The 20324-nt window shown below is 41.0% G+C and overlaps 1 protein-coding gene across 1 annotated transcript in view; it reads left to right on the top strand.

The window, feature by feature from the left end:
• The window catches only part of AGBL1 (AGBL carboxypeptidase 1), an 805329-nt gene that overhangs the window by 30639 nt on the left and 754366 nt on the right, over positions 1-20324 (top strand). The gene's annotated exons all lie outside the window — the stretch shown is intronic.

Below are 20324 nucleotides of genomic sequence, written 5' to 3'. Positions count from 1 at the left end.
TTGTTGGATAGACCCTTTAAGAATGATATAATGTCCTTCTGTATCTCTAATTACAGACTTTAGTTTAAAATCTAATTTGTCTGATATAAGAATTACTAACCCAGCTTTCTTTTGAGGTCTGCTGGCATGGAAGATAGATCTCCATCCCTTCATTTTCAGTCTGGATGTATCTTTAGGTTCAAAATGAGTCTCTTGTAGACAGCATATGGATGGTCCTGTCTTTTTATCCAGTCTGCAACACTGTGCCATTTTATGGGAGCATTTAGGCCATTCATGTTGAGAGTGATTATTGAAAGATATGAATTAATTGTCATCATGTTGCCTATGAAGATGTTGTTTTTATAGATTGTCCCTGTAAATTTCTGTTGTAGATCACTCTTGGGGTCTTTCTCCTTTTATAGAACACCCCTTAATATTTCTTGCAGGGCCGGCTTAGTGGTCACATATTCTTTCAGTTTCTGCCAGTCGTGGAAGCTCTGCATCTCTCCATCCATTCTAAATGAAAGCCTTGCCAGATAAAGTATTCTTGGCTGCATGTTCTTCTCATTTAGAACCCTGAATATGTCTTGCCAGGCCTTTCTGGCTTGCCAGGTCTCTGTGGATAGGTCTGACATTATTCTGATGTTCCTCCCTCTGTATGTAAGGAATCTCTTCCCCCTAACTGCCCTTAAGATGGTTTCCTTGGTTCTAAGATTTGCAAGTTTTACTCTTACATGCTGGGGTGTTGGCCTATTTTCCTTGATCTTGGGAGGGGTCCTCTCTGCCTCTAGGATGTGAATGTTTGTTTCATTCCCCAGATTAGGGAAGTTCTCAGCTACGATTTGCTCAAATACATCTTCTAGTCCTCTCTCTCTCTCCACTCCCTCCAGGATTCCAATTATTCTGACATTGGAATGCCTCATGGTGTCACTTATTTCTCTGATTCTACTTTCATGGATTCTGAGTTGTTTTTCCCTGGCCTCCTCTTTTCCCTTTTTATCTATCATATTGTCTTCCAGGTCACTTATTCGCTCTTCTGCCTCAGTTACCCTAGGTGTTAGATTATCTATTGGATCTCATTGATAGCATTTTTAAGTTCTGCCAATTCAGCTTTCATTTCTGCCCTTAGAGACTCTACGTTGCCATTAATTGATTTCTCCATTCTAGCCATTGTCTTCACAATTGCTAGCCTGAATTCCATCTCTGACGTCTTGGTTATATCTGCATCCGTTTGTAAATCTGCAGCATAAGTCATAATCTCTGAGTCTTTTCTATTTTGGGGGCTCCTCCTCCTAGTCATTCTGTTGATGGGTGTTTGAGGGAATGTATAGAGTCCAAATTATTGACCAGAACCCAAGCAAGATGCACCTGTTTTCTTGGGACCTTAGGGTTGCTGACCTCTTGTTTTCCCAGCCTGTCTTCTGTGGGAGGAGCCAGCCTCACTGTTACTCAGGCAACCCTGTTTGGGCGGACTTGCCCTGCACCCCTGTGGCAGGGGATGGGCTCAGCGGGGTTCAGTTTTGGGGGCTTTTGTTCTCTGGCGGCTTTCCCTGGCGGCTTTCTGCGTCTCTTCCGCAAGTCAGAGCAGAAGAGACTGTTTCCAACCCTCTGCCTCAGAGCAGAGAGACCGCAGTCTGTTCTTCAGTGAGCTCTCCAGGCCACACCGTCTCCGTTTCTGTCCGTGCTGCTATAAACTGCAGCATCCTGGGTTGTGCGCCCCTCCGCAGCACCCCCAGTCCTGCCTCTAGGTCAGGGTACATCTCTGCCCTTTGTGCTTCTAAAATCTCCAGCCAGCCCCAGTTCGCCCGCATGACCCCGTTGCTCCGGGTTTCCGTCCTGGGGGCTGCCCTAAAGTCCTTTCCCTGCCGCTACCGGTCTGCGAGTCTGTGCCCATCCGCAGCGCACGAGGCTGTCGCTCATGGCGGTGTAGGATCCCCATGGCCAGGTACCCTCCCGCTGCCATTTATCCTCCAATATCTGCCTGCAGAATCACGGCTCCCCGCTTCGTACCTTGAAACCAACCGCCTGTGATATTCTCTTGTAGAGATCCAGATCTTCTTACATCTCAGGCTGGTTTCGTGGGTGCTCAGAGTGGTCTGATAGATATCCAGCTCAATTCCGGGACCAGTTGAAATAGGGTCCCCTACTCCTCCACCATCTTTCCTCCTCCCACAACCCATATTTCTATGCAGCTATATTTTGGAAGCCCCCAACCTGATGGTCCCAAGTCAAGTTCTGAGGACACAAAAGGAGACAAACAGAAGGCAATAGCTCTTTCCTGGGGAGAGAAAGGGTCAACAACCAGTGGGTATCCAAAAGCAAATCCATAAGCCACAATTAAAGATCTAAATCTTACAAATGTTTTTTGCCTGGCAATTTATACTTGGGTGAGGAAGGGATAACATGAAATTTTATCTTCCTCTTTCACCCAGACACCACAGACAGAGAGACCTGGGACAGTGGACCCTGGTAAGAATTCTCACCTGTTTCTAGCTTTTGTTGGTTTTCCCAGGATCCCATCTGCAGACTCTAGAGGAAGGTCGGTGTCCCAGCAGGTTTCATCCTGGTCACCAGAAACTGTAGAGGAGGGAAAATAATTTTCCCTCTGTCCTTTATGGTGAGTGCTTGGCTGAGACCCCTTTTTCTCCAGGACACTTCATAAATGAATAAGCTTATCTAGGTTAAAAATTTCTCCACTGAGGCCAGTGGAATTCAACATTATCTTTCGTAAGGGTAACCTGCTTGTTCAGCTATAAAACAGAATTGTATTCAGCTGAGGCCTTATACTCAACCTAGTATAGCCTAAGTCAGACCTGGTCCTTCCCTAGACCCAGTCTGGTTTCTCAATTGGACTTGGTCCAGCTTTTAAGTCAAACCCAGTCTGACTCCAGCCAGTTTCTGGACCTGGTCCAGAAAAAGAAATAAAGTCTGAAAACACATAATGCAAAAGCTGCAGAGCTAAGGTCAGAGGGGGACCTACCCACCACCTCCAGAGATAGCAAGAAAGCAGTGAGCTCAAGGGCTCAAGAGTACCTACCTCTGGTTGCTCATTGCTCCTGGGGACCACTGGGGCCTCCTTTAGTTCCCTCTTCTGATAGACAGAACTGTTAAAAGATAAACTGAGACATATGAAACATTTTAGGAGTTCATTTGAGCAAGACCTGATTTGAATCTGTCAGTATCCAATTTAGCAGGCAGAAACGAGTCCCGAGGAGCTGGACAAAATGGAAGACTTTTGTATGTGGAAAGGAGCAGGGACAAAGGAGTCATACGAGGCCCAAAGAGGGTTGGTTATTGCAAGGTTACTTTCCTTTAGGGGATGGCAAAGGGCTGTCAGGCAGATTACCTCACTAGTGCTGATCAGGCTACTCCTGACTCACTGGTTTAGGGTTCCATTTCTGGGAGAGGTGAAGCTGATTAAGTTGAGTCTTGTTTGGTGATGAGGAGCTTAGCATAAGTGACTCCAATTTGGGGCTTTGTTTTGTTTGTGTTTTTTTTATTATTGAAGAATACTTGATATACAATGTTATAATGGTTTCAGGTGTCAATATATCGATTTGACAATTCTATACATTACATAGGGCTCCCCACGATAAATGTCATCATCTTCTGACACCATATAATGTTACTATAATATTATCGACTATATTCTCTATGCTGTATTTTCATCTCTGTGACTTACTTATTTTATAAATGGAAGTTTGTACATCTCCATCCCCTTCATTTGTCTTGCCCCCACTCCACCTCCCCTCTGGCAACCACCAGTTTGTTCTCTGTATTCAAGACAACCACCTGTTTGTTTTTTAGTTAGTTTTTTTTTTTTTTTAAATTCCACATATAAGCAAAATCATATGGCATTTGTCTTTCTGAGTCTGATTTATTTCACGGAGCATAATACCCTCTAGGTCCATTGATGCTGTTGGAAATGGGAAGATTTCATTCTTTTTGATGGCTGAGTAATATCCCATTGTGTGAGTATATATATATCTCACATCTTTATCCATTCATTTATTGGGCTGCTTCCATAGTTTGGCTATTGTAAATAATGCTGCTATACACATAAGGATGTTATATATATATATATTTTTTATCAATTTACATTTTAAAGACTCAGGAAAAGTTTCTTAGAAAATCAAGTAGAAGGCACCTGTAGAAGAGCAAAAGGCATGTGTTGAATTGTCCCACTGTCCCAGGCAAACAGAGACCACCAATAGATAGAAAGGCTGTGGACTATGGGTGTTTATATCACTCCAGATTTGTTCTATGCATTTTTCCGTATAAATGCATGTTTAAGCAAAACAAACCAGACACACTATAAATGTATTTTGTACATTTAATAAAATAACACAAATATATTTTTGCATTAGTGAAAATGTTCTACAACAATATCGTTATTGATGATTGAATATCATTCCATTGTAGTATGGCAGTTTATTTAATGTTAGACATTTCGAGTGTTTTCAGTTTTTAACTCAAATGTTTGTCTCCATCTCTGGGGAATAATTGCAGTGGAATTGTTGGGTCAAAGGGTTTGTAAATTTTAAAGGCTTTTGATTAAGTATTTCTAAATTGCCCATCCAGAAAAGTTGAAGCAATTGAAGCTCTCCTCAGCAGTGTAGAAGAATGCCCATTTCCTCTCACCCTTACTCAGGCTAGATTTTATCATGCTTTTAAATCTTTGCCCATTTGAGAAGGGAAGATGGTAATTTGTTTTAATTTGCATTTTTTGATTACTAATGTGATTGAGCATTTTTTATAAGCCTATTAGCCATTTGCATTTCTGCTTTTGTAAATTGCCAGTTTATTTCTTTCAAGCAAGAGAATCTTTTGCTTCAGGAAGCTCTCCCCTTATACTAAGATCAGATTTATAAAACACTGTCTTTTGTTCTCACACTTAAATGCCTCCCATTGGAAAAATGAAGAGACAGTCTAAAGGGAGGACATGGTGTGCCGTTAGCACCTGGTGAGTTCATCAGCAGTGAGAACAGGGACAGAATTTAGGCTTTCTGCCTCAACTGCTAGCTCTCATCTGAGTTGCCTGATGACTACTGTTCATAACCATATAGGAATTTTTCATCTCTTTTACAGGAGTAAGCTAAAGCTACCTTATAGTCTAGACATTTGAGTATCTATGTCAAGTAGATGTAGTATCGTTTATAATATGTAGTTTATATTATGCAGTTTCTGTTATTATCAAATTGATAACAGATGGGGCATTACCCTGCCCTATCCCTGGTTTTAAGCTCCTGAAAGACAAGGCAAATTTATTCTTCAGCTTTCAATGTCCTGACACACATAACCCAGTGGCTTGTTCATAGCAGGTGCTCTCTAATCAGGGTGAGTGAATGGATAATGACACTTCCCAATAGTGCCATTTTTTATAGTCATTTTATTATTTTTTTTACAAGGTATTCTTTTGAATATGTTCAGCCACAAAGTAAAATTGATTCACCAAAGTCTGAATCCTAACCTACATCTATAATAACAAGGTTTTTAGAGAGTGAAACCCAGACATAGCCCAATAGTACCATTTTAATTCTAGCAGATCTTGAGTTTTCTAGTCCTTCCTCAGCTTGCTATGTGGTTTTAGAAAAATGGCTCAACTTCATGGTGCTTCTCATTCTCCAGGCCCAAAAGGAAAAGTGGTAATATTTGTTTATAAGGTGCTGTGTTCTTTGAAAATGCTGATAATTGCTGTATTGCTAAAAAAAAAAAAAAAAATTAAGAGTATTCTATGCAGAAGTCATTAACTACATTTGAAATAAAATGTGTGAGTTACCACTGACATTTCAAGGACTGTATTTGCTAATAACTGAGGCTTGACAAATTGAAATTATTTATAAATTTGGCTGGAATGAGAATCCAATACTGTTTCTAGTCTTGTTGAACAATTCAATTAAGGAACTCTTTATAACATGTATGCCATTTTTCTACTTGAACTATTACAACGACATTACATTTGAAATCTGAAACTGGTTATTTTGACGGTGGTTCTGTCTGTTCAGCCTTGGACTAGGTGGGGTAGGGGTGGGAAGTAAGTGCACCCTCTGCCATGGCAGGGGTCCAGAAAAGAAGAGCTCAGAGGTGCCATTTCCAATGGAACTTGTGGAGAATGGCCTCTGTCCTCTATCCCAGTCTGCTTGCGTGGGCTCGGAGACTCTTTCTGTTGATGATCCAGTGGGATTCCCGGAGCCCTACTTTTGTAAAAAGCAGCAAGAACTTAGTTCCTTGTGGCTTGAATGTTGATTTGACCCCTGATATGGCAAGATATCTTACTTCCATGATGAGAGTTCCTTTGCATCAGCTTGACCTCTAAAACAAAGAGAAGATTGGGGGGGGTGGGTGGGCTCCAGGAACGGTCTTGTCTTTTCACTGATATTATGGTCAGCTTCATGTATCTGAATCTTGTCTAAGTTTCAGACTTTGTGACTTAGGGAGCCCACATACTGAGAAAGGCCAATGAGATAACTGTGCTAGCGGAGTTGGGTGCAAATGACAACTCATCTCCTACTTGCCCACTTCAGAATTGTTTAAGTGTGTGCCAGTTTATTCTGTCGCCCATGCATACCAATGCTGGGGTCCTTCAAGAGGTCCCTTTCTCATTGAATTCACTTGGAATCCAGTAAGAGTGGCCTGAGTTTTCAACGAATTTGGTTCATTTATTGAGCTCCAGGATATTCTGTAATGTGAAAAGGTAGGAAAAATTATTGCAGCTTTTTTGCTCACTGTTTACCATTGGGTTATGGGTAAATACCTGCTGGGAACATGGAATGGGGGGAAGGCGGAGGATCCGAGCTACTGTCTTGGCTACTGTGACCTCAAAATGACAAATGGCGCTACTTTTGTTTTCCTGAAAATATCTTTTCTGAAGGATGCTGAAGGCATTCTCTAGCTGGTTTGGGACATCCATCTTACTGCTCATCCCATGATCCAGAAGAGTACAATGAGGTCACAGTGGTGGACTGAGTCTGTGAAGGTGGAATTTTAACAGCGCATCCACTCATCCTGGTGTAGACGTGCCTGTTAAACACACTGCCACTAGGTTGTGTTAGAGTATAAACAGAGCACTGTTGTGCATTTGCTGGCAAATCTTCACTCCATTGGCTATTTCCTTCATTCTTTCATATACACACAAAATTTCTTCTGTTCTCTGTGGCTTGGAAGAACATATTAGGAACATCATTGTGATCGCTGTTCTTTAAGATGAAGGACCTTTGAGCGACTCTCTTGTAATTTCGTGAAGACCTGAGGTAGTATATGCTCAGAATTATTTACCCTCATGCCTGGATACCACTCAGTCGTGTCCCAACACCTGGTGCTCTGGGGTGAGGACCGCTGCTTCCTCCTCAACTTTTTTACTAGCTCCTCATTTTTTTCCTGTCTTATAACACCAGAAAGCTCAAAACTCTTTTTTGTGTCTGTATATCTCCCTAGATCATCTTAACCACATACCACCTTTATGTAACTGATGCCCCCCATGATATCTCTAGTCTTGACCTTTTCCAGAAAACTCCAGACTCAATCTAGGATGACCAAACATTCCAGCTTCTGGGAACAAACAGCCCCAATTTGTACTTGTTATCCCATTCTAATTATTAGTAGCCTTCCCATTTCTCTCTCAACAGGTCCTGGTTATGTCATCCTACACAGATGTCTCTGCCAATTTGGCATCTTCACTTGAATATCTCATAGACATCCCAATTACTGGGTCTGAGATTAAGTTCTTAATTCTTTAATCCAATTCCCTTATTTCTTCCCAGTTAATGACATCCACATCCACCAGTGGCTTAAGCCAGTTATCTAGTACTTTTCCTTGATTATTTGATTTCTCTGATCCAATAAGTCAATAAGCTCTACAGGCTCTGCATTCAAAACACATCCTGGATCCATTCAATTCTGTCTCCTCCACTAACAATCATCTCCTACTTGGATAGATCTTAAAATCCATTCACCATATGGTAATCAGGTTGGCATTTAAATCAGATCATGTCACTTTCTTGCCTAAAGTCCTCTTACAAGAAATAAGGTAAATAAATATTTGGGAACAATAACAGAACTCCCTATGCCACTAAAACAAGCCGTGTCATTGTGCTAAGTTGTTTGCATTTGTTCTCTCATTTAATTTAAGCTTTATCTCATCTCTCTGTTTTGTGGGTATTATTCCGGTTTATTCCAGCTGAAACAAAGCAAAACAAAACAAGCTAAACAACAAACAAGAAAAATGAGTCTCAGAAAGAATGAAAACGTCACACAGCTAGTATGTGTTAAAACTGGATTTGAATCTTAGTTCTCTTAAGGACTAAACCTTAAGGGTTATCTGTTTTTTCCAATCACTTTTTGGCAAACAGTCATCTTTCTTCATTTGGCCTCGGGAATACTTTCACTGAGGTTTTTGTGTTACTTGGGCGTTTTGCCTAATGATTTATCAATTGTCATCACCATAATCTTGTTGAAGGTTTTCCCTGGGGGACTGTATTGATTAAGATTAGATTTGGCTATGGATAATGAAAACATTAAAAAAAAAATCACTGCTTTATTTTTATTCTTTCTCACATAAAGAAATCTGGAGGTGAGTAGTCCTGAGCTGTTATGGGGCCCCATACTCATGGTTCTGGCTTTTTTCTGCTTTAACAGTGCAGTGCATGGTTGCCTTCCTTAAGATCACCCTATGTTCCAAGATGGCTGCTGGGAAGTTCTACGAAAATCGGTTCTGGTTCTAGGGAAGATGGGGAGAAATGAGCAGTTTGGTGACTGAGTTTGTTTTCCTTTATTTCTCATTATTTTAGTTATTTTTTTTCTAATGAGAGTATGAGTATATAAAGAATACTCTCTCTCTCTCTAAAATAAATTAAATCTTAAAAAAAAAAAAACAATAAAGCATGGGGCACCTGGGTGGCTCAGTCATTTAAGTGTCCAACTCTTGGTTTCAGCTCAGGTCCTGATACCAGGTTTGTGAGACTGAGCCCTGCTTTGGGCTCTGTTCTCTGTGCGGAGTCTGCTTGAGACTCTCTCTCTCCCATTCCCTCCTCTCCTCCCCACTCTCACGCATGTGCACTCTCTCTCTTTAAAATAAATAAATAAATCTAAAAAAAAAAAAAAAGAATAAGGCATGGAATGAGGTTGATTTGCCATCTGATTGACCTGGCTATAATTTCCAGCTTTCTCAGTGACTATCTTTGTTATGTTGGACAAGTTATGTAGCTACTATAAGCAAGGTACTTTACACAGTCATCTCAATTGAACTCTTACTAAAGCTCCCAAAGTAGACATTATCTCTATTTCACAGATGAGAAAACCAAGGCTCAGAATGTGTTCGTGAATGTCAAATACACAATGATTAACATTTCACGTGGCACATGGGATGATCAAAACTCTTTTTTTTTTAAAGATTTTATTTAATTATTTGACAGAGAGAGAGACGCAACGAGAGAGGGAACACAAGCAGGGGGAGTGGGAGAGGGAGAAGCAGGCTTCCCGCTGAGCAGGGAGCCTGATGCAAGGCTTGATCCCAGGACCCCGGGATCATGACCTGAGCCGAAGGCAGATGCTTAATGATTGAGCCTCCCAGGCCCCCTCAGAACTCTTATTTACCTTATTTTAATCCACAGTTTTCCTCTTGACTATCAAATAGGGCCTTTCGTCCTTCATTTTTTTTCCTTTGTTGAGGTTTTTGCAGGAAAAAAACCAAACAAGCTTAATGTTATCAGAGATGATAGAAGAATGTCATAGGGCTTTTAAAAATTCATGTGTCTGAAATGTAAACCTATGGCCTTCTGATTTTGTGGGTCTGGATGTGCTTGAAGATCTGTAGACTAAAAAATTGATGTGTATCTCCATGAGTCAGACTCTGGCTCAAGAAGAGTAGCTTTCCACAAATGCTCTGCTACTCTTAATTTGGTATCTTCTTCTTGGGTAGAAAAGTCTTCGCCTCTTCCAGAGTTTGTGCTCTCATTAAACAGATGGATTCATCCTCAGGAATTCACCCTTTTAGGCGACACCACCCACCTTTCCCTGGGTGGGCTCGGTTTCATTTTTATAGGTACTGCCTAGGCTCTGGAAGAGTAGCTCTCATTCAAAGTCCTGGGGACCCCTGTTCCACCTTGCCCTTTCGCCTTTGCTTTTCTCCAGGGCTAAGACTGGCTGGGGAGAATGAGAAGAAAAGTATCAAGACTCCAAATCAGCAGATTGGATTTCAGAGAGCAAAAATAATATTCAAGGCATCTCTCCCCTCTGTTTATGCTGACAAAAGGCTGTCTTTGCAGGAACTCTATGGCACCACATACACTGTTGGCCCTGTGCAAATCAGCACCAATGACAACATTATAATTATGCTTCTAAACAAAGGGAGCAAGAAGCCGCTTCTTAAATACCCTTTATTTGGTTGCCCTAGGGGTGCCTGTGTAAATTCAGTGTTGGTGAGCAGGTGCAGAGGTTAAAAATACACTCAACAAAATCTAGAACCTGGTACCTTGCTTTCTGTCCTATCTGTCATGAATGTGAATAGTTTCCTGGAGGCTTGGGCATTAAGGGAGGTAATGGGGCAGGGCACAGAGTTTCTCTTCTCCTGGATTCTGTTCACAGTGTAGTAAAGCAAGGATAAGGAGGACTTCTAAATCTTTGGGGGGCGGGCAGAGCTAGAAAGCAAATTTGTACTAAAAACCATCATGAGCCTCTCAATTTCTCATATACTCAGAGTGTTAAGCATCTGTGTTCGGAAGGGCCTCCTAGTGCACACACAATACCAGTGACTGCCATTTTAGCATCTACTATTTGCCACGCAGACTACCAGTACTTTATAGTCATGATTGTGGGGAAAATATTATAAAACTCTGGGTGTCTCTGAGAGGGCACCCAAAGGAGCATATAGCTATGAAGTGGTAGAACCAAGATCCAAACCCAGAGGGTCTGAAGTCTTTCCCATCTTCTCTAGGTGGTACCTCACTGTTGGCTCGGTTAGGACTCATTTGGTTGCAAGGAATTTAAGTCCGCTTTTGGATCCCATTAAACCCCACTTAAAACACACTTGGAGTTTAATAAATTCCATTTAAACTCAACTCCCCAGTTTACATGTAAGTGGGAATTAAGTGTAGAGATACAGAGGTTTCTCACCAGACCCTTAAGTGGGTCTGCATCTCCTGAATGAGCTGGAACCAGCACTTAGTTCCAGGCAGTCCTCACGAAGTTATCTGTTTTTGCTTTTTTGTACACCTCTACTCGCTCTTCTTTTTTGCCATCGATAGGCTTCTCCTGGCTCTTTCTGTGAATTCTCTCCACATGCTGCAGCATCCTGCCAACATGATTCAGTCAAGGCCCCAGAGCGAGAGACCACCTTCCACAGTCCTGAAAAATAGATTAATTGGCCAAGTTTGAGGGAGCCCCCCATCCCCAGGACCCATCATTTGGGGCCAGTGGGGGTGTTAAAGCTGTACACATCTGGCTTGTATCCACAGTTGCCAGGAATGAAAAAGGAAGAGCAATTCTCAGACAAGTTGGGACTGTGTGTGTGTGTGTGTGTGTGCACGTTTCCGTGTGTGTCTGCATGTGGAAACCGGGCAGACAAATGTTGTCCAGTACATCTGTGCAGGTTACAGGTGTCTCCTGTTTGTGGTGATTCTGGTGGGTGCATAGTTTACCACACTGTCACATTGAATTCTGTCCCTGATGATGGTTTGCCACAAGGGATAAGATGGAGGGCGCTGGGTGGTGGTTGAGGGAAAGCCAGGGAAGAGAAGAATTTGCCTATCATGTTCTCAGCATCAATTCTAGACATCTGTGAACTATAAATAAGCCAACTAGACTGGCATTCATTCATTTACTCATTCATTCCTTCACTCATCTATTCATTCATTCAATCATTCATTCCATAACTCATTTTCCATTCAACATACCGAGCAGGGGGAACAGCCATAAATACAAAGGCTCCCCATTGCCCATAGGATAAAAATCTGAACACTTCATCAAGGCCTACTTTTGCAGATCATCTGTCATTTTCCTTGCACATACTCGCAATGCCCTTTTGCCTTGTTTATTTGATAAATGAGAATCAGTTGGCTTTAAGGCAAAGTTCCAGCATTCTCTTCCTAACGTTTCTGCAACACTCCCCTCCTACCCCCAAAGCTAAGTGATCTTATACCCACAATATTTCGTGGGCCTGTCTTCAGCACTTCACTAACTTGTGGGATTCCAAACCCCTCCTGGAGGCACTGTATTGTCCCCTCCTGGAGATCCTTTATCGTCGGATGCTGGAAGATTGTTGCGGTAAATATGCAAATCTGAGCTGACTGTGATGGGAGACATGTCCCTGAGACCTGGAGCCACGCAGCGGGGTACAAGTTGTATGACAGGATGCAGTGGCCATAAGCCACCGTCACTATGCAACAGGCTGAATCAATCTGTTCGCATGTCTGTGTCTACCATTGCTCCATGGGCACAATTTATATCTCGCTAATTGTGTATGCCTCATGCCCCGCAGAACCGTTGGCACATTGTGGGTTCTCAATAAATGTCTGTTGAATTGATGCAAAAAATGAGTAAAATATAAGCATGAATGGCTAGAAGGCAAGAATATTAAGTGCTGTAGAGATATCTCTTCAATATAGGTGTCGGCTCTGCTGCAAGGACATTGGAAGTCTTGGACTCATGTATTTCTCACTGCACACTTCCTTGGCCGATGTCCTATTTTACTTTTGGCATTTTTTAATTACAGAAGAAATCTATGGCTATTTCAGAAAAATTAGAAAATTGGATAAGCAAAAATAATTTGTAATCCCACTCCTCAGGAATAACAACTGTTCATATCTGCTTCCCCAGATATTTTTCTATGCAAAACATAATACATTGGTGTGGGTGATTTTTTAAACAGATTTAATCATTCCCCTTAAATAGAGATTAGACAAATATGTAAATTTGTAAATCACAAAGAAATAGCCTAGCCTAATGATAACCTTCTTTATAATTAGAATTTCAAACAGTGGGGTAAGCTGCTTTGGGAGATGCTGGAGTCCCTGGATATATTTTTTTAAAAATTGAGAAAATTCCCCGTTTGCATATTGTAGGGGTAATTCATGCCTCTGACGATGGCTGAATTAGACAATTTCTAGGGTCTGAGATTCTAATCCATTAGGAGATTTCTCTTGGATTCCAAGGGGAACACATTTTTCTAAAAGTGTATGCTGTGTTGAGAGCCAGGATGCATAGTATTCTGCAGCCTTGTCTTAACCAGTGTAAAGTCCCAAGGCAGCCTCTCAGAGGTTAATCTTTGAACACTTTTAGGCTTACTTACACTTTTCAGGTCGAGAGAAGAGTTTTTGTTCCACAATGTGTCCAGTGATGCCTAATGTAGTCATTGTGCAATTAGCATTAAATTAGTTATAGGATAAAATGAAACAAATTTGGCATTTTGAAAAGGGGGACTTTCATACAAGGCCAGACTTGAGGGAAAGAAAGCCAAAGAGCATTTCAACTCAAAAAGCAATTTACTTTGCAAAAGGAAGTTGGAAGATTACAGCTCATCATACCTAATTACTCACACATTTGCGTTTGAATTCAAGCTCTCCCTCCAAGGAGCTGTCTCCACAATCCTTCCACTTCACCTCTCAGCAGCCAGAATCCACTGCTGATGGCAAAACAGTCATCTGAGCAACATGATATTGTCCATTTCCTGACAGGGTCGCAGGAGGTACTGACAGATTGAGTGTTGTAGAAAGTCCTGTTCCAAGCAAAGTAATGGGCATGTGATTATGAAAAATAGGATGGAGGGGAATGTAGATATTCCCATGAAAGCTAAATGAACTGAATGTGTTTCTCCCTCAAATGTTAAGGATTTAAAGAATATATGTAGATACTCCCTCCTCCAAGAAATGGAGCTTAATTCCACTGCTTCTGCTCCAGCAGAGGTTACCCTTAGTGATTTGCTGCCAAAGAAATAGATTATGGAAAGAAAGCAATAGTAACTTCACACTGGGGGAAACTAGCAAATGCCACTTTACCCAAGTGAACCCAGTGATGACCTCATCGGTGATGTCATCATCCGTGATGCCACCTGGGTATCATGCACTCTGATAGGGGATAAGAAGGGCACTCCTTCTCTGAAGACCCATAACCCTAGTCTAATAATGAGAAAAAATTTGGACTAACTCAAATGGGGGGTCATTTTAGAGGATCCTTTTTTGGTACTCCTCACGACTGTCAAGGTCATGGAAAAAAAGGAAAGACTGGGAAACTGTCACAGACCAGAACAGACTGGGGAGACATGACAACTAAATGCAATGTAGTATCCAGGATGGGAACTTGGAACAGAATGAGGACATTAGTGGAAAAACTGGTGAAATCCAAGAAAGTGTAGAGTTTAGTTAATAATAATGTACCAATGTCAGTGTCTTGGTTTTGACAAATGTGCCATGCTATCGTAAGATGTTAACAATGGGAAATGAGGGTGACAAGTATTTTTGCAACTTTTCTGTCAATCTAAAATTACTCTAAATTTAAAAGTTTACTTAAGAATCTCAAGGATTTGCTTTTTCTCTGTGAAAATTTCTCTGCCATCCCATTAATGGATGCAGTTTATGCCTCTGATTCTGATCTGTCAGGTGGTTTTAAAGAAATCAGTATGTTTCTCGTGAAGGGTGTCTATGCTCCCAATTATATGGCTCAAATGCCTGACTTGTGAGTTGTGTTTCTGAAAAGTAAAAGTTTAGAGGGAGCATTCATCATTAGCTGCTTGGCAATTGACCATACAGAGGCTCTGAAAACCAGAAGAGGGTCATAATGCTTACCCTAATTATGTACAAAGTCAGTCAAAACAGCCTGTGTAGTGGCAAGACAGGTAAAATGGGCATAAATGTGGTGATGTTAAAACGGTAGACTTTATTTTGTGCAGGAATGAGTAAAAGGGGCTTTAGAACTAATTTAGTCGAACACCTCTCCCAAGTGCGATAATGCCTCTGACTGATTGGAGGCTCTCTGCTCTTGCTTATCTAGCCAACTCACATCTGCCTGAAGAAGAAGAACTTTGATTTTTAATTATGGTGAATCTAGTGCTTTATTTATGTGATTGGTTGACCTCCTTCAAGAATGGGGGCCAAAACTTAAGACAGAATCAGTCATGGGGTGCCTGGGTGGCTCAGTCAGTTAAATGGCTGACTCTTGATTTCAGTTCAGGTCATGATCTTAGGGTCGTGAGATCGAGCCCTGGGTCGGGCTCTGCACTCAGCGGGGGGTCTGCTTGAGGATTCCCTCTCCCTCCTTCTTCCTCTACCCCCCCAATAAATAAATAAATCTTAAAAAAAAAAGACAGAGTTGTTCAGAAACAATTCAAAAGGTTTTTAGAAGAGGTTTCCACCCTGAAATTGGGGGAGCCATGGCTAACTAAAAGAACGGTTGCCTCTTTGGAAAGAACTTCCCTCTTCCTCATTGTCCATCTCTACTAACTTTATTTCCGAAATGAAGCTTTTCATGAGTAGATTTTCCTTCTCCTCTTATACCTTTCCCTGATCTCCCATTCACTACTCTCGTATATTAAATTCAGTTTGGACTTGATCGTGGTAACTCATCAATAAATTTTGTCCCTTTTGGCTTGTTTTGCAGCTGGATTGAGAACTTCCATAGTGGTGGCACCCATTGAGCCCCCTTATCCAGGACTTAATGTATTAGTGAGTATCAAATAAGTTTAATAAACGATTGAATGGATGGATAGAATGACAGATAAATAAACATTCTGTGGAGTTATTGCTTATGGAGGAAGTCATGACTCTCTGTGACTATACTTCTTGGTGATTTTCAACCAGTAATTTTCAGTTCCTCCTCTTCAAACAAGGTAGGGAGGTGCCACTATATCTCTGTGTTGGTGTCCCAGCCATGTCTCTTGAAAGGATCACAATCCAAAGCAACTTCCATCACTGTGACATTTATCTGAATTCCAGAAAGGAAAATCGAAACAACTTTGCACTCCTTAAGTGGGAGCATTGAATGGAGAGCTTGTAGAGGATCTCTTTAGTTTTTGGAATTCAGACCTGGCAATTACAGGAGAGTCGCCCGATGTCCTCTTTGTGGGTTATGTGATCCTACACAGCTGCAGGCACTTTTCTGGGCTATTAAAATTGTGACCTAACTGGCTAATTGCCAAACATTCAGGGTTTGGTTGCTGAATCTTTTAATAGACTATTTTTCCTCCCGCTGTCCCATTATAATCTCTGGCCCTTGAAGACTTGATCCATAATGGAACTACCAACTCCACCCTGTGAAGTTCTTTTTTTCTATTACCTTTCCCATTTATTTAACCTCTCAACCCTCATCGATTTTATACCAACCTGCTGACATTGATTTTCTGGAATCTTCTGGTTTCTTGGGCATGAACTATGAAAAAGACAAAATACCATCCATTTGTATTCAGTGTGATCTTCATCTAAAAACTATTTATTCTCTCTTACACTCCCTCTGCTTTGTGAAATATAGCCTGGGTGCTTGAAGAACCTGGTCGAAAGTCATCAACAAGAGGAATTCACTTCAAGTAGGCACAGTGTCCTTGGTGGGGTTCTGGGGTGACATCTGTAAGTCTTTATGGCTCCAGTATGGGATGCTCACATTCTAAAGAGATATCCAGGATATTCATAAATAGAGGGTAGAGTCTGGATGAATTTAAGAATGCATTAAACAGAAGTTCCTATTGGTGAGGGATGAGCCTTTTCTGGGAGAATGGTTTACAAAATGCTGTCACATGTTACACGTTACCTAATGATTAATTTTTGAACACCTTCATTTACTGAAGGAGATCAACAGAACCTGTAGTAGAGATACAGATGAAAAAATATGTTATTAACCAAGTCTTTGGTCTTTGGATGATCTGGTTATGAAGGTATAGGATATCTGGAAAGATGAATAAGATGATGAATATATTTCCAAACTGCTTTCTGTTTAGCAGTTGCATTGTGGTTATAATTAATATAGCAAATCTTGCAAGGAATTCTCATTGCGGCTGGCCACATAACACTGAGATTCTTGGATATATTTGGTTGGAAATATTTTGCTTTGAAGATGAGAATTACTGGAATGGAAATCACGGTTGAGTTTCCTCAGAGGTGCTTGGTATGGAGCAGCTGGTCCCACAGTGTCATGACAAGGCTTGAAATGCTTCTGATTCGTGCCTCATGAGATGAAGGCATGCCGTCCAGAGGGGATGAGTAATTTCTTTTCATAGCAACTTAAAGCTGAGCATTTGCAAGGGTTCTTCTGAGATGCTCACCAGCAATTTGGCCTTCAAACAAGGGAATTACTATAAGAATTCTTTGAACTTAACTACAGACCTTAGCTATTGATGACTATGCTTATATGAGATAAGTTACCCAGAAGCATAAGGCCTTTGTGTTTTCAACCCTGGCCATAAGTTGTATGATGTACTGACTCCCTCTTGTTACTATTTGAATTTTTTCATATATAATATTGTGCTTATCACTGAGGCTAAAGGCTCAATCTGGTTATGAAGGTATAGAATATCTGGAAAGATGAATAAGATGATGAATTTATTTCCAAACTGCTTTCTGTGATTACACTGAAAGGTGTAATCAGTGCCAGAGTAAATCTTTCCTGAATGGGGTGGGTTCTCATACAGAAAAGAAGAATTTCGAAAATTGCCTTAGATGACAGGATAGTAAATCCAGTGTCTCCTGATCTTACTTACTTTGGCCTATAGTTTGGTGACTCTAGACATAATTTAGGGTAACCCCAGGAAGCATGGGAAAGGTGGCATATACTAGAAGGAGGACCTACCAAAGGCAGGTGGGAAATCATACCTCTTGGGAAACCCTTAGTGGAAGAAAAGGAAACTGTAGTATGTTAGAGCCAAACTAGCCATCTACCAATCCCATTTTCTCTTCTTGTAACAAAAAAGCTGGAGTCATGGGTAAAGTTTGCGTCCTGGTTCTGTAATTTACTATATGAGTAGTTTGGGAGGAAGGTGAATCCCCAGGAGCAGACAGTCTCTGAGCTGCAGTGGCCCCTCTCCATAAAGTGATCTCTCAACTTCTCCCCTTAACCCAACCTTAAAGTATTTGGGCCTATTTTATTAATGGAGTCAAGAAGTTCCTTATAGGTTATGCTAACTCATCCATATGACCAAAATCTACTAATCTTACCATAACCAAACATTAGTCAAGAAAACACTTCTTAGACTGAGAGGTTTGTGCCAACTAAGACCTTACTGACTTGTTTACAACTGCATCCCCAGTTCCTCGACATGGACTACCCACTCTACACATATCCTCCACTTATATCAACTCCGTGTTTTCAATAACTGAGTCTATCATGGACAACTCATGAAGAATGTTGGAAATAAAACAAAGAAGAATCTTAGTCTGTACCTTCTAAAATGTGCTGGGTGCTCTTTAATGAAACAGAACCAATCACTATAGAGGGTGGATGAACTAATAATCCTCCAAAAATAGATGTAATGTCTCATGCTAGACCAGTCACACCCTTAATTTAATTCTTGGTTGTTGATTTTTTTCCAAGCAGTTGAATAGATGGTAGATATAACTATAGAATGAAATATGCTAAATTCAATGAGTTGTTATATAACCCTGTGTGTCTGTGTGTGTGTACATGTTTGTGTATCTGATTGATCATATGTCTGATCTAAATATCTACTGCTGGTTTTGAGTGAAAGTAGAAAGTAGGCAACTGTCTGGGAGAAGTAGTTTATGGGATGACTAAAAGGATCCAGATCCAAGAATAGCTCTCTGACTTGGCTTTCACTGATCCCTGAAAGAAGGATAACTTTATTCTTTTGATTTATGTCATTATCCTCATTAGATATACTGGGAGGGTTACCATGTAACATAGGAATTAGTCATTAATGTATTGGTATAGTTCTTGTCCGGTGCCAGTTTTACATTTGGTAGTGTCTATAGACATTTTTGGTTGTCACAAGTCAGGGTAGGGTGGGTTATATACTGGCATCCATTGGGTAGAAACCAGGGATACTGCTAAACATCCTATAATGCATGGGATAGCACCCTCCCAATTACACAGATAATTATCTGGCCCCAAATATCAATAGTGCTGAGGTACAGATGTTGGTCAGTAGCCTGAGTATAAACTAAGTCATTGACAGATCCTCTTGAGAAGATAGCAGAGTGGAGGTTTTAAGAGAGAGTGGGCAAGGTAGACAGAAAGGCATTAATAGAAAATTAGGAGGTTGGAAGCTGAATGCTGGAAGAGTTTCATGCCTTAGAGGTTACTGGCCAACATCTGTGAACTTAAAGGAAAATAATTACTCCTTCCTGGGAAATATGCCAAATGTAGGCTGTTATTTTAGAACAGCATAATGCTACCTTAACTTAAGAAAGGTCAGGAGAGGTCACTTGGTGGGGGTAAGAAGAGGGTTCACTGACCTGAAGTCAACACTGACTTCTTTAATGTGTCTCTCACTCTATCTATTCTGGATCCCAGGGGATACCTTCAGAGGAGCTTCATGCCCTACCTTAGATCTCTGAGGGCACATCTGTACCCAGAGACTCGTGGGTAACTTTCAATCGGATGAACACACACCACCATTCTCTCTCTTATTCCTCTTTTCAGAGGCTGACCCACTAAACAGCTACCACTGAAGCCACAATACCAAAAGTAGAAAGTTGGTCTCTTAGCATGAGGACTGATCCCAGTCTGACATCATTGAATGCCATAGGGTCATGGAATTGGAAGGGGCTCGAGATGTCATTGCTTTTGATTCTCTTAGTTGAATAATGAGGAAAGCAAGTAGGGGGCAGAGAAGGGAAGTTATTTGCCTAAAGTCACAAGGGAAAAATTAGGTTTCAATTAGATTCACTGAGTCCAAGTCTCATGTTTTCTCTACTCAATCATGTTGTCTTTCGTAAAAAGCATTAAGAGAGAAGCTCAGTAAAATGTTTGTGATATTTTGCAGTTTAAACAGTTGGTCTAGATCCTTTGTTTTGTTTTTTTGCTGTCATGCATTTCAAATTCAGTTTTTAAAATAAAATTTTCAATGTTTTTACTGATAGTGTTTTTTTAAAGATTTATTTATTTATTTTAGAGAGGGAGAGAGAGCTTGGTGGCAGGGGCAGAAGGAGAGGGAGAGAGTCTCAAGCAGACTCTGTGCTGAGCATGGAGCCTGATGCAGAGCTCAATCTCATGACCCTGAGATCACGACCTCAGCTGAAACCAAGACTCAACTGACTGTGCCACCCAGGTGCCCCTATTGATAGGTTTTTGAGATTGGCTTGCATTTTCAGTTACTATTGCTGTGTAAAAAATTATCCCAATTTCAGTGGCTCAAAATAACCATTTTGTTTTTCTCACAGTTTGGGAAGGACTCAGCAGGGCAACTCCTACTT

This window comes from Mirounga angustirostris, unplaced genomic scaffold (genome assembly GCF_029215605.1).
Source record: "Mirounga angustirostris isolate CCGP_5_RB_7025 unplaced genomic scaffold, mMirAng1.0.hap1 SCAF_9, whole genome shotgun sequence".
Classification (NCBI taxonomy): Eukaryota; Metazoa; Chordata; class Mammalia; order Carnivora; family Phocidae; genus Mirounga; species Mirounga angustirostris.
This window is presented reverse-complemented; position numbering and strand designations above follow the sequence as displayed.